At 44.6% G+C, this 13,125-nt stretch overlaps 1 pseudogene; it reads right to left on the bottom strand.

The window, feature by feature from the left end:
- Positions 1–406: 406 nt before the first annotated feature.
- On the bottom strand, positions 407–2,838 carry LOC108895506 (uncharacterized; annotated as a pseudogene).
- Positions 2,839–13,125: the final 10,287 nt, after the last annotated feature.

Raw genomic sequence — 13,125 nt, 5'->3', positions numbered from 1 at the left:
CTAAGCACGGATACTAAATTATGAAGGACTTGAATTGTAATGGGACGTCTATTATCGGAGTAGAAGGAAAGCATTTAGAAATTCCTTTTAACATTAGTTTTATTGCTGGATTGGAGAACAGGCTGGGGAAGGAGGGGTCAGCGCACTTAACATTGAATTGAATGCCGGAAATCAAGCCGCGAATGTATTGCGGCTTGAAATGGCGCACGTCAGTACAATAAGCAATGAAAGCGCACACAGTATTGATGTGGATTGGCATAATGGGAATGTTGTGAGAGCTGCAGAACATTGCAAAAGTGACCCAGGCGAAATCATACATTTTCAACGTTGACTCTGCTAAACCTCTCCTCATATACGACCTGACTGACTCTAAATAACTGGCGAGGGATCCCTACTCAAAATAGGACTAGTTCTTGAAGCGGGGGACAGGTGTGGGATTGGGACTGGCGTCCGGGCAGAGACTGCAGAAGATCTGAAATTTAAAACGGGACAGAGAGTCAGCAATGATGTTGAAATGACCGGGGACGTGACGGGCTGTTAGAATGAAGTTGTGCGTGATTGCTAGCCAAGTGATACATCTCATGAAAGGCATGATCGCGCCTGAAGACGAACGCCCCTTGTTTATAACGTTGACCGTTGCTTCGTTATCGCACAGGACCGAGATTCTTTTGCGCTGCCAGAGATGCCCCCAAATATGGCAGGCGACTGCTATGGGGTAGATCTCGAACAGCGCGGAGGACTGCTCGTGCTCGGGGAATGCCGTGGGCCAGCTGCTGGCGAACCACTGCCCTGAAAAAACCCCCAAAACCCACGGATGGAGCCGCATCTGTGAAGAACTGCAATGACTCGGACGAGTGCACGATATCGTCGTAGAAGAAGGAGATACCGTTCCACTGATCTAACAGGGCTGCCCAGAATTTTAAGTCTGAGCGGCAACCTTCATCTAGTGAGACGAGGTCGTGCAAATTAGGAACGGAGGAGACCAGGGCGAGAAGCCTAGAAATAAAGGAGCGGCCCTGCAGAATTACGCGCATGGCGAAATTCAGATGGCCGAGGAGAGACAATAACTCCTGTTTGGAGATGAGTACGGCCGCTGAAAAAGACTGAGTAATTTGGCGGATTCTCTGTAATTTGTCTTTGGGAAGCGAAGCTTTCATGTCGCAGGTGTCCAGAGAAATGCCTAGGAACTCTAGTTTTTTTGCGGGGCCTAATGTTTTCTCGTCCGAGAGTGGCACACCGAGGTGGCTGAACATTTTTTCAGTTTTAATAGAGAGGAACCGGAACTATCGTTTGGAGGGTCGATTAACAGGAAGTCGTCGAGGAGGTGAAGTACTGCCGGGAGTCTCACGTTGTTTAGGAGAATCCAGCAAAGCGCTTCTGACACCGAATTAAAGATGCATGGACTGCTCCTACACCGAACGTCAATCTAACGGCGAAGTAAAACTTGGCATCCCATTTTACGCCGAAACAATGCCACTGGGACGGATGGATGGGGATGATTTTAAAGGCATCTGTGATGTCTGCCTTGGATAGCCATGCACCTTGAACTGCTAGTTTAATCAATCTAATGGCGTTATCGACGGTTGCGTAATGCAGGGAAAATGGCACCGGAGGAATGAGACTATTAATGCTACTGACGGGGCCGGAGTGGGGAGCTGACAGATCGAAGATTAACCTTTTCTTCCCTGAATATTTCCTAGTGGCGATGCCTACCGGACTGGAATTAAACACTGGAAAGGGAGGGGAGTCAAACGGACCGATAATGTAACCTTTATTTAATTCTTTGTTAAGTAGCTGGGACACAGTAGCGGGATCTTTGATGGCTGATTGAAGATTTTTTGCTACGAAGGTGGAGACCGGGGATGATAGGATGCCGACCCGAAAGCCCTGGAGAGGCCGGTCAGCAGGTAATCCGTAAAGACGGAGTCTGGGTGCGAAGATAGTTCTGCCGCCAGTGCTGATATATTTATGGAGTAGATGGGTGTATGCTTAGAAAGTTTTTGAGTTTGGCCAAGTCTCCTGCCGGTGACCGGGCCAGGATCACTCGGCGAGGGCATACTGATCGAGGATGGGCCTCCTTGCACGTGCTGCAGAGATGTGAAGAAACATGCAGCTGGGGTAAGTACAGACATTCTCGTTAAAGTTATTGCAGATCGGTGTTATTAAAGAGCTCCACCTTTCGGCCTCTACAGTCAGCACGAGCGGACACGGAGGATTGCTCTGTGGTGAGATAAGATTTGGAAGCTGCGGTGGGAGGAATGGCCGCTGAGGACAAAGGGGGGCTGTGTGCCCCAGGTTACCGCAGGTGAAACAGGAGACTGCCTGAGAGCCCCCGACGAGCATGACGAGGATCTCGATATCCAAGACGCCCCAATTAAGGCGGGTGTTGGACTGGGAGATGTACAAGGCTGCTTTACTGGAAAAGGCTTTATGGTACTGGTAAAATATGTTTTTTCCATATTTGAGGTTGAGGTCCCCAATTAGAGCTAGGTAAGTGTCTAATTCTTGTCTCCTATCCGGATAGACTGAGCATATCACATCTCTGAAGATCCCGAAGTCCACGAGAAACTCCCCCGATGGATAAATCCCTTGCTAAACGAGGGTCAGCGGATTTGATGACGGTAGATAAGTTTCCGGTATTGCAGATTTTTTTATCGCACTCTGGAGATGGGAGAATTAGGCTTACTAAATTAATGTCTTTCCCTTGCAGGATTTTGACCTTAATCGTAGGAGCGATGTTTGCTCCTGAAGGAAGTGTCTGGGGGACTGCGCTGCGTCCGGCTGAACTTCCCCGGACGGATTGAAGTCGTCCAGGTTATCGGAATCGAAGTCTGACATGATCGACCGACTGAAAAGAAACAGCCGAGTACTATGAGCCAGAAAATTTTTGACAAGGAAGGGTAGGTTGTGCCGGTTTCATTGCTGAAAGGACAGCTGAATGACAGCAGGGAGAGAGAACATTTTAAACTTTGACAGCTAACCAGTGATTGCTCGAGAGGCAAGCGTGCTTGGTTGTGATTGGCTGAGAGCAGGGGAGTGCGCGGATCAGTGAGGGAATGAAGCGACAGATTTAAAGAGACAATAGGGGAGAGAGTCTTTCTGACTGAACTTCCGCTAAGCTTCATTTGTGCATTAATAATGGAAGAATGAATGAATTGACACTGCTATACAGTGTCAAATAATCCACTCAATAATTTCTTAATGCAAATATACATTTCAAATAAGGACTATAACAAAGATAAATACAAAACTTACAGATCCTTTCCAGGAAAGAGGATCTTTTAATGCATGGAACAAGGTGACCAGTTCCCAGGGCATATTTCTCTTTAGTGATTCGCTGAGGAATTCTCCTGCAAATAAAAAATAAAAGTAAAAGAAAGAAAGAAATTGTTATTTGCTTACATACACCAGCATCAATGCTTTATCGAGCTGAAATGAATACCACATTACCCACCACTTTAAGGGGGTTAAGTACCGTGGCAACTATCTAATTCTGTACCGATAAACATAAAACAGATTGCAAAAATAGCAGTTTTAAAATTTAAACCTAGAATAGGAAATTAGTTTCAGGCATCATTATGATAGGACTATAATGATTCCATTTAGCCAAATCTGAAAGGAAAAACCGGACTTTTGCGATTGCAACATGTTTTAGTTTGCTGAATGGCAATTAAGATATATGTATTATATAGATATTTTTAATCAGGTACATGCAAAAAATCAGAAAAGTGATAAACTACGAAAATTTCAAAATGATCTACAGTAGACATCTGATGATAAACTTATCTCTGGCTGAAGAACTCTGAAATGCCTCTCATCATCTCTCATTCGCTTGGGAGGTCTTGATGTTTCATTGTCACTGCTACTCATGGACAAGGAGCGCAAACTCCCACTGTGTGAAGATAGTGGTGTGGATGGAGGTGACAGAGATTCACTGGAGTCTAATAAAAGATAAACTATTGACCAAAATTCCTGAGATGCTATGAATTTGGATTTTGAATAAGCCACGCTAGAAACTCTGCTTAGATCATTCCTGAGTGAATAGTTGAGAGTCAAGAGAGGAAACACTGCCGTTAATACAATGTAAAACCAAACCGTTTTAAATTTACCATTGTCGTGACTGTCTTTGATGACAAAGCAAATCCCTGCCACTGTGGATAAGTCTGCCAAACACTGCTGCATCCACCTCAGTGCCAGAATCATCTTCCACTGTAATCTTGTCCACAGGGATGGAGAACTTCTCTCTCACTAAGTGATGAGGTTAACGTTAGAGGCACTCGTTTTCTCTGGCCATCTGCCTGGATAGCCGCCTGCGCGAGCAGCAGCGTGAGAAGCGTAAATTCCATCAGAGTGTGATTTCCTATCTCAAAAACTCTGATTCTGCATCTACTAGACCTTCTTTCGTTCCAGAAAGGGCCCCCCCAGACTTCTGCTCCCCCTCCTGAAGAACCTATGCAGTTGGGCAGAGTCCGCCTGACACCTGAGGAGAGACGGCACAGGATGAGAGCCAGGAAACTGCCTATACTGTGGTAAGCCTGGTCATCTCATCGCCTCATGTCCAGTGCGGCCAAAAGACCGGACTCATCAGTAGCCGTGGGGGTACTGGTGAGTCAAGCCACAACTTCCTCCCCACTTAAGACTCGTTTGGTAATTCCTGCTACAATCTGTTACCAATCTTTATCGCTACCACTGCAGCTCTCATTGATTCAGGAGCTGAGGATAATTTTGTGGATGCTGAGTTGGCAGCGCAACTAGGGGTGTTCTTGGAGCCATTGTTGGCTCCTTTAACCGCTAAGGCCTTAGATGGGGGTTTCCTGGCCAAGATCACTCACCATACTGCACCTGTCACTCTGATTCTCTCTGATAATCACAGTGAAAAGATCCATTTTTTTCGTTTTGACTAGTCCAAACACGCCTATAGTCCTTGGACATCCCTGGTTAAAGCAGCACAACCCCCATATTGACTGGTTGGCCAACCGGATTGTTGGCTGGAGCCCTTATTGTCATGCACTCTGCTTGCAATCTGCCTTATCTCCCTCTGTGCTTCCAGGGACAACCACACCTGACCCCCCTGACTTGTCTTCCATCCTGGTGGAATATCATGACCTTGGTGAGGTTTTCAGCAAGGCTGTCTCTCTCCTCCTCACCGACCCTATGATTGTGCCATCGACCTGTTGCCAGGGGCTCCTCTTCCATCCAGCCCGGTTGTTCAATCTGAGCCGTCCCAAATGTGAGGCTATGGAAAAATACATCAGGGAGTCTCTGGCAGCAGGTATAATACGCTCTTCTTCTTTTCCTGTGGGTGCAGGCTTCTTCTTTGTGGCAAAGAAAGACAAGACCCTGCGTCTGTGTATTGACTACCGTGGCCTTAATAACATTGCTGTGAGGAATAAATACCCTCTGCCCATTAATCACTTCAGCCTTCCAACCACTACAGGGAGCCACCATTTCCTCTAAATTGGATCTGAGGAATGCCTATCATTTGGTGAGGATAAGGGAGGGCGACGAATGAAAGACGGCTTTCAACACCCTCCTTGGACATTTTGAGTACTTAGTCATGCCATTTGGGCTTACTAACGGTCCAGCTGTGTTCCAGGCCTTGGTCAACGACGTACTAAGGGACTTTCTGAATCACTTTGTGTTTGTGTACCTGGATGACATTCTGATTTTCTCCAAGACTCTAGAGCAGGGGTGTCCAAACTACGGCCCGCGGGCCGCTAGGCCGTAGCGGGCAGTTTTTATTTGCCCGCAGCAAATTCTGAAAATATAATTGAATATGGCCCACACAAGAAGCAAATGGCAGCTAGCCTGCAAGCTCAACAACAGTTTTTTTTTTTTTTTCGTGCTAACAAAGTACAGGAAAACGCCACAGCAGCAAGCTATGAAGTCGCTAAACTTATTGCCCAGCACGGCAAACCGTTCTCAGACGGTGACTTCATAAAGCCAGTGCCTCATCAAAGTCACAGAAATAATGTGCCTCATTCTGCTAAAAAGGAGAAATATGTGTCTGTGATTGCATCTCTCGTGACAGAATTCAACCAGCGTTTCCAATATTTTTCTGTCATTGAAAAACAAATCAAGCTGTTCTCAACCCCCTTCCTGGTGGATGCAGAAGAAGTGGAAGAAAGTCTGCAGTTAGAACTGATTGAAATGCAATGTGATGATTCTCTGAAGAGTCAACATCAGCTTCTCTCCCTCCCTGACTTCTATCAGAGTTTGGATAATGCCAAGTTTCCTCTGATGAGACGCCATGCAAAAAGAATGATGAGCCTGTTCGGCTCAACATACATCTGTGAACAAACATTTTCTCTGTTAAATCAGAACAAAAGCAGACTGAGAACCAGAATGACTGATAGCCATCTCTGTGAAGTCCTTCGTGTCTCAACCACCAAACTTTCTCCTGACATGTAAGCCATCCTTCAATCCAAAGGACAGCATCACTGCTCCCACTGAGTGCAATGTTCTTCACATTATAGGTAAGTTAGAAATACACACAGTATTCATGTATCAATATGTCACCTCTAATGTGTGGCCCGGGCCATGGTTTATTTTTACGTATTTGGCCCTCACTAAGAAAACTTTGGACACCCCTGCTCTAGAGGAACACATCACCCATGTCCGCCAGGTGCTGCAGAGGCTATTGGAGAATAAGCTGAGAAGTGTGAGTTCCATGCTACATCGGAGAGTTTTTTGGGGTATGTCATTGAGAGTGGGCAGGTGAAGACAGACCCAGAAAAGATCAGGGCTGTGGCAGAGTGGCCTATTCCGGAAACCCGCAAACAGTTGCAGCGATTTTTGGGGTTTGCCAACTTTTATCGCCGGTTCATCAGAGACTTTAGTAAAGTGGCAGCTCCACTAACTAAGCTAACTTCCTCTGTCATCCCCTTCTCATGGACATCAGAAGCTGACAAGGCATTTGCTAAACTAAAGTGTCTCTTTTCCTCTGCCCCAGTACTGGTTCAACCTGATCCCACTCTACAGTTCATCGTGGAAGTGGATGCCTCGGACCTTGGAGTAGGAGCGGTGCTTTCCCAGCGTTCAGGCCCTGAGCAAAGGCTTCACCCCTGTGCTTTTTTCTCCAGGAAACTGTCACCAGCAGAGCGGAATTATGATGTTGGGAATTGAGAGCTGCTAGCGGTTAAGATGGCATTGGAGGAGTGGAGACATTGGCTCGAGGGCACTGAACAACATTTTGTCGTTTGGACAGACCACAAAAATCTTGAGTACATTCAGTCGGCGAAGAGATTAAATTCCCGACAAGCTCCGGTGGTCCCTTTTCTTCAGTAGATTCAACTTTTGTCTCACTTACCGTCCAGGCTCCAGAAATGTGAAGCCAGATGCTCTCTCTCATCAGTTTTCTTCTGAAGCTTCTGCTGAACCTGAGCCTATTCTTCCCTCATCCTGTGTGGTTGCAGCTCTTACCTGGGAAATTGAGTCCTTGGTGGCAGAGGCTCAGCAGACCCAACCGGATCCAGGTAATGGCCCTCCTAACCGGCAATTTGTCCCTGATCCGGTCCACTCACAGGTACTACAGTGGGGTCACGACTCCCGTTTTGCCTGCCACCCTGGGGTGAACCGAACCTTGGATCTGCTACGACGCCACTTCTGGTGGCCCACTATGGAGGCTGACACCCGTGACTATGTCCTAGCATGCTCCATCTGTGCCCAGGGAAAGTCCTCACATCGACCACCAGCAGGTTTGTTGCAGCCACTTCCTGTTCCCAGTCGCCCCTGGCCACACATAGCCTTAGACTTTGTCACAGGCCTACCTCCCTCCCAAGGTAACTCTGTAATCTTAACCATAGTCGACCGCTTCTCTAAAGCAGTACATTTTGTGGCACTGGCTAAATTACCATCAGCGAAAGAGACTGCTGAACTGCTTGTGGCTAATATGTTCCGCTTACACCGGCATTCCTGTGGATATAGTGTCTGATAGGGGTCCCCAGTTCACTTCCCAAGTTTGGAGGGAGTTCTGCAGAGTTTAAGGGGCTAAGGTCAGTTTAACCTCTGGGTTCCATCCTCAATCTAACGGACAAGCAGAGAGGGTCAATCAGGACCTTAAGGCAGCGTTGCACTGTGTCACCGCCACAAACCCCACCACATGGGCCACACACTTACCTTGGATCAAGTATGCTCACAATTCTCTGACCAGCTCTGCTTCAGGTCTCTCCACCTTTCGAGTCCTTGCTTCGCTGTTGCCGTAGGCTTTGGAGGGATACCAAAGCGTAACTGCTCAGAACTGCAGAGACCAACAGACGCATTGCTGACCGACACCGGACTCCAGCCCCCAGCTACAAGCCAGGTCAGAAAGTTTGACTTTCTTCTAAAAATATCCCATTAAAGACTGACTCCAGAAAGCTCTCTCCCCGTTTCATTGGCCCCTTTGAAATCCTAAAGATTGTCAATCCCTCTGCTGTCAAACTCAGTTTACCTAAGACCCTGAGAATCCACCCTGTCTTTCACGTCTCCCAGTTAAAACCCGTAACTACCAGTCCATTAAGCCCTCCTGCCAAACCCCCTCTACCCCCAGCTCATCGACGACCACCCAGCTTACACCGTTTGGCGGATCATGGACGTACGCTGCCGGGGTAGGGGTTTCCAGTACCTGGTGGACTGGGAAGGGTATGGCCCCGAAGAACGTTCCTGGGTACGCCGAACCCTGATCCTGGACCATCAGATGGTGAGGGACTTCCATCAGGCACATCCTGAGAAGCCGGGTGGGTCGCCTGGAGGCTCCCATTAGAGGGGATGGTATTGTTAGGATTCGGCAGTATGCCTCTCTTCCCTCTTGTGTCAGTGTGTTTCCCTTCCTTGTGTCTCCTGTTTGTCTCCCCCTGTCTGTGTTTGTTCTCCAGGGCGTGGCCATCCGGTTGTTCCTTCCTACCCGAGTTTCCCTCCACTCACTCAAGCACTCCTGTCTTCAATCTGGCTGATTACCTGCCTACTGCTGTATTTATACCCGGGCCCTTCACTCCAGTCTTCGTCAGATCATCCGTTTGCCTGCATGGTATTCTAGCGCTTGACTCTGATCTTTTGAAACTCGCTCCAGTAGCTGGCTAATTCTGTCTCTCCTCCTAACCCAGATTCCTGTACCTCACCTTCTCACCTGCCACGCCCTGGAGATCTTTTCCTGAAGTTTTTGACTCATGACTGAGTCGACCTTTTGTTTGAAGCCTGCCTGCCTGCTCTTTTGTCCTGAGTTCTGTTTTGTCCTTAATAAACCCTTCTTTGTCATTTCGAGTTCTTCATCTTGGCTCCTTTTCTGTCTGTGAATTACAACAAGATACTTCCAGTCTTTCGGTCTCATACTCGATGCAAGTGAATAAAATGGCTGCCTTCAAATTCCTGAGTGTTGTTCAATACAACACTCATGGGTGTTGAATACCGTAAACTCTGTAGTGTAACACCCACATTATTAGGTTTTTCACCAGCACAGAGCTCTTTCAATGAAAATCAACACCAGTGCCTTAACACTTAACTCTAAAATGGCTTAACACTGGAATTTTAACACTGGTGATTTGTCTGTGTACTGTCAGAAACTACAGCCACCATGAACATGGTTCAGAGGAAAGACACAGTTAGAGGGGAAAAAAATGAAACAGATATAATGTGGATTCAATTTGGGATCTATGTTTTCTATAAAAGTTAATCTATCCTGATCTCCATCTCGTGTCTGCTTGTTAAAGTGACAATGGACAACTCCCCACCTTAATGTTTCCAAGTGGTTTTAATGCTGGCATCACTGTCACAAAGAATAATATTAGTACATTAGACCACTGCTCATATTAGAGAGATCAATACTAGTGTATTGTTTTGATCAATGACTGTATATATAGATGGACAACATGACAGCCAAAGTGAAGCCAAAACAACCTGATCACCCCCTGGTAGCTGAGTGTAGGTCATAAATCCTACAACCCAATGCTAGTGGGTAGGGCATGAGTCAAAGTAAAAAAAATAATCTAAACTATGATGGTTTCATTATTCTATAGCCTTTACATTGTGCAATCAACACTCACTCATCATGATGCAAAAAAAAGCAGTGCACAAGAAAACAAGAAGCATGTTCTTGTTCATGGTCACACTCCTAATCTGATGCACCTCCTTCAGTCTTTGAGACTCTGGGTTCTTCCACAGCAACCGCTACTGTTTGGTCTCTGGATTGTAACCATTAAGGTTGGGTCATTCCAAGGCTGTTGACAGAGATGATCACAGAAAATTGACATAGTGCCTCTGCCCCTGCCCTGAGTTTTTTTTTTTTTTTTTTTTTTTTTTTTTTTGTGTGATACAACAAAAAAGCAACCAATGCCTGACATTCCTTTTTATTAGTGAGCGTGATTAACTCATGGCGGTACATATAAACAGTCTTCTGAGTCATCGTGGTAGTAGTTTGTCTTTTGACCGCTGCTGGGACCCACGGACTCGCCATTTCACTGACTCGACTACACCATTGTACTCGGCATTTAAACATGGCTCATCCAAACGGTAAGCTTGTTACTGTTATACTCTTTTTTTAATGTTAACATTTGTTATACAGTCGTTCAAACTGTATTATCATTTTCTTAAAAGTATGATCTAATTAGGAGGTGTTCTTACTGCGGACGTTGTTGTGGAGAACAGCCCTTCATCCCATGTTGTTGTGGATGTTTTTTAAATTTTTTTATTTTTTGACGCAGAGCTAGCATTTTTAACAAGAATATATGAAAGAGCGAACTTAGATCAGCTAGATGCTGTTTTAAACGGTGAGTAAGTAATTCATGTTAAAGCATATACTTATCTGTATTATTACATGTATTAAAACCGCTAAATCTGTGTGCATACCTGGAGGAAGAGGCCTCGTTGACTGCTGCGCAGCATACTTACAACTACCAAGGTAGTGAACAATTTATTTTTGACAATGTGTTGATGAATGCGTCTGCCAGCACGCTTCCCCCGACACTGAGTCTGAAGATTTGTTGTTGTTGTTCCCATTTCCAAGTGTTTCTGCTGATGTTATTGATGAGGTGGATGAAATAACCCCCACACTACCTAACACAATTCCTGATATCCCACTAGACAGCCTTGAGGAATTGACAGAGCTTGATTTAAGTGTGCTTTATGATATCTGTTTGAACTCTGGCAATATACCTGACGCTGATCAGGTACAACAAGCAGAGGGTGGTGAGGCAGAGTCGCTGCATAATTTAAGGGAAAGGCTAGAGCAGATTCCCCAAATTAATGACCAGTTAAACCAAATTTCCCAAATTAACGTTAAACTAGACCAGATCAATGCTAAACTAGAACTGGTTCCACAGATTGGTGATAAACTAGACCATATTACCTCCAAGATAGACCAACAGGAGGTCAAAATTGGAAAATCTGATTAAGTCGAACACCGACACCAAAAAAAATTTATTGGACAACTTAAAAAACCTGGGGAAAGCATTTACATCACTAATCAAGAATACAAATCATATTTACACAGTGTTAGACAGTGTGACATCGGGTCCTTAATCTTAGCTGTAGGAAAAAAACAAAAACAAAAAAAAAAGACATGGCCCAACCCAACAAGATTTTTAAACGCAGTGGCGGCTCTGGTCAAGTGGTTGTTAATGATAATGACAATTTGGTAGAAGAAGAAGAAAATCAGTCACATATGTTTTTGCGGTTTTTAATCAGTGGGATGTGATCATTAAGAGAAAATTTGATGCCATGCGTGAGCAGGGTTTGAAAAACAAAAGCCCCAGCAAAACTACATTCTATACGACTTTGAGACAAGATATCACAATGGTAAGCATGAGGCCAATTTTGTGTGTGCAATGGACATGAGTGCGTGGTCGATATGACTAGAAAAACAACAAGTGCAGTCCATTTACCATTTACAAGAGAAATCAGCTCACCAGACTTATACTATATTATACTTTAATATACATTACTATTTGTTTGCCTGATTTATATCAACCCTTGAAAAGGTAGTTTAAGAAACTCTGTTTTGCAACTGTGGCCTTAACCAGGTTCATTATACATTAATAATGTGATGTGCTTTTTTGTGATCAAACGATGGATGATAACATTAAAGAAATTATATGTTTACATTTCCCTTCTAACACTGTATTGTTCACATCCTGTCAGCATTTTTCACACAAAGTACTGCTGAAATCAGGGCTTGTGTTCCTAGTCAGGCTACTGGAGCATATTACTTTGAGAAGTTTACTCCTGCAGCCACTTAGCCAACTCTGTAGATAGGGCCACAGTGTTATCACAGGCTCAAACCTCTGCTTCAAATTAAGCTAGTGGCCATAAACAATATGCAAATCAGATCTGACCCGATGCCAGCCAGCCACTTTCACTCACTGAGCATATTCATAAAGTCTGCTTCAAGGCAATGTGCATTACGATTATGAGTTCAAATCACTCTGTGCCACTTCCTTGCCCCACCCACCCCCACCACAATTCATGTCTGTATATATTTTAAAGACCTTCTTAGTATTTATAGTTCTTACTTTTTTTCTTAATGTTTGTTGTTACCTATTGTTGCTGTCTCTTACTGCCTCTGCTATTGTAACACAAGAATTTCCCTAATGGGATCAATAAAGTACATCTATCTATCTCTATGGACACCCACAGTCCTATTATGATTCATGTTCATATCCCTTTAAGATATTGCAGCTGCTTAGCTGGATGATAGAGATAGGGGCGGGGGAGTATAAGAGTTGGTCTTAAATGAATGGTGATTAATGTTCAAAGTATGGTTTTGTCAAAGATATCTAAAAACTAAAGGTTTTGCGTAATGCGTTTGGGAAATAATTCAATAAATTGAAATGTGTGTCCAATACTCAATATCCATTTCCCACTACAAATAACTCATTTATGCACTGCTACCTGTCCTAGTTGACCCTATTTTCATATATTTCATATATATATTATGTATCATAGTTTTGACTCTTGCGGTACTGTATTGAGTGTACAGGACTTCTATGAACATAGAATATGATGACTTGAAACATCAGTGGTTAAGTTATAATGATGCATTATTTTCATAGCAGCATTAGCTGCTTTAATTCTTAACTACTTTCACAAGTACATCTGCAATATTTTTTTTTGTTTCTTGATATGCGCCTGTTTTAATTTTGTGTTAATGTGAAC

This window comes from Lates calcarifer, unplaced genomic scaffold (genome assembly GCF_001640805.2).
Source record: "Lates calcarifer isolate ASB-BC8 unplaced genomic scaffold, TLL_Latcal_v3 _unitig_4004_quiver_694, whole genome shotgun sequence".
NCBI classification, from domain to species: Eukaryota; Metazoa; Chordata; class Actinopteri; family Centropomidae; genus Lates; species Lates calcarifer.
Note: the sequence above shows the minus strand (reverse complement) of the source record. Positions and strands in the feature narration are given on the sequence as shown.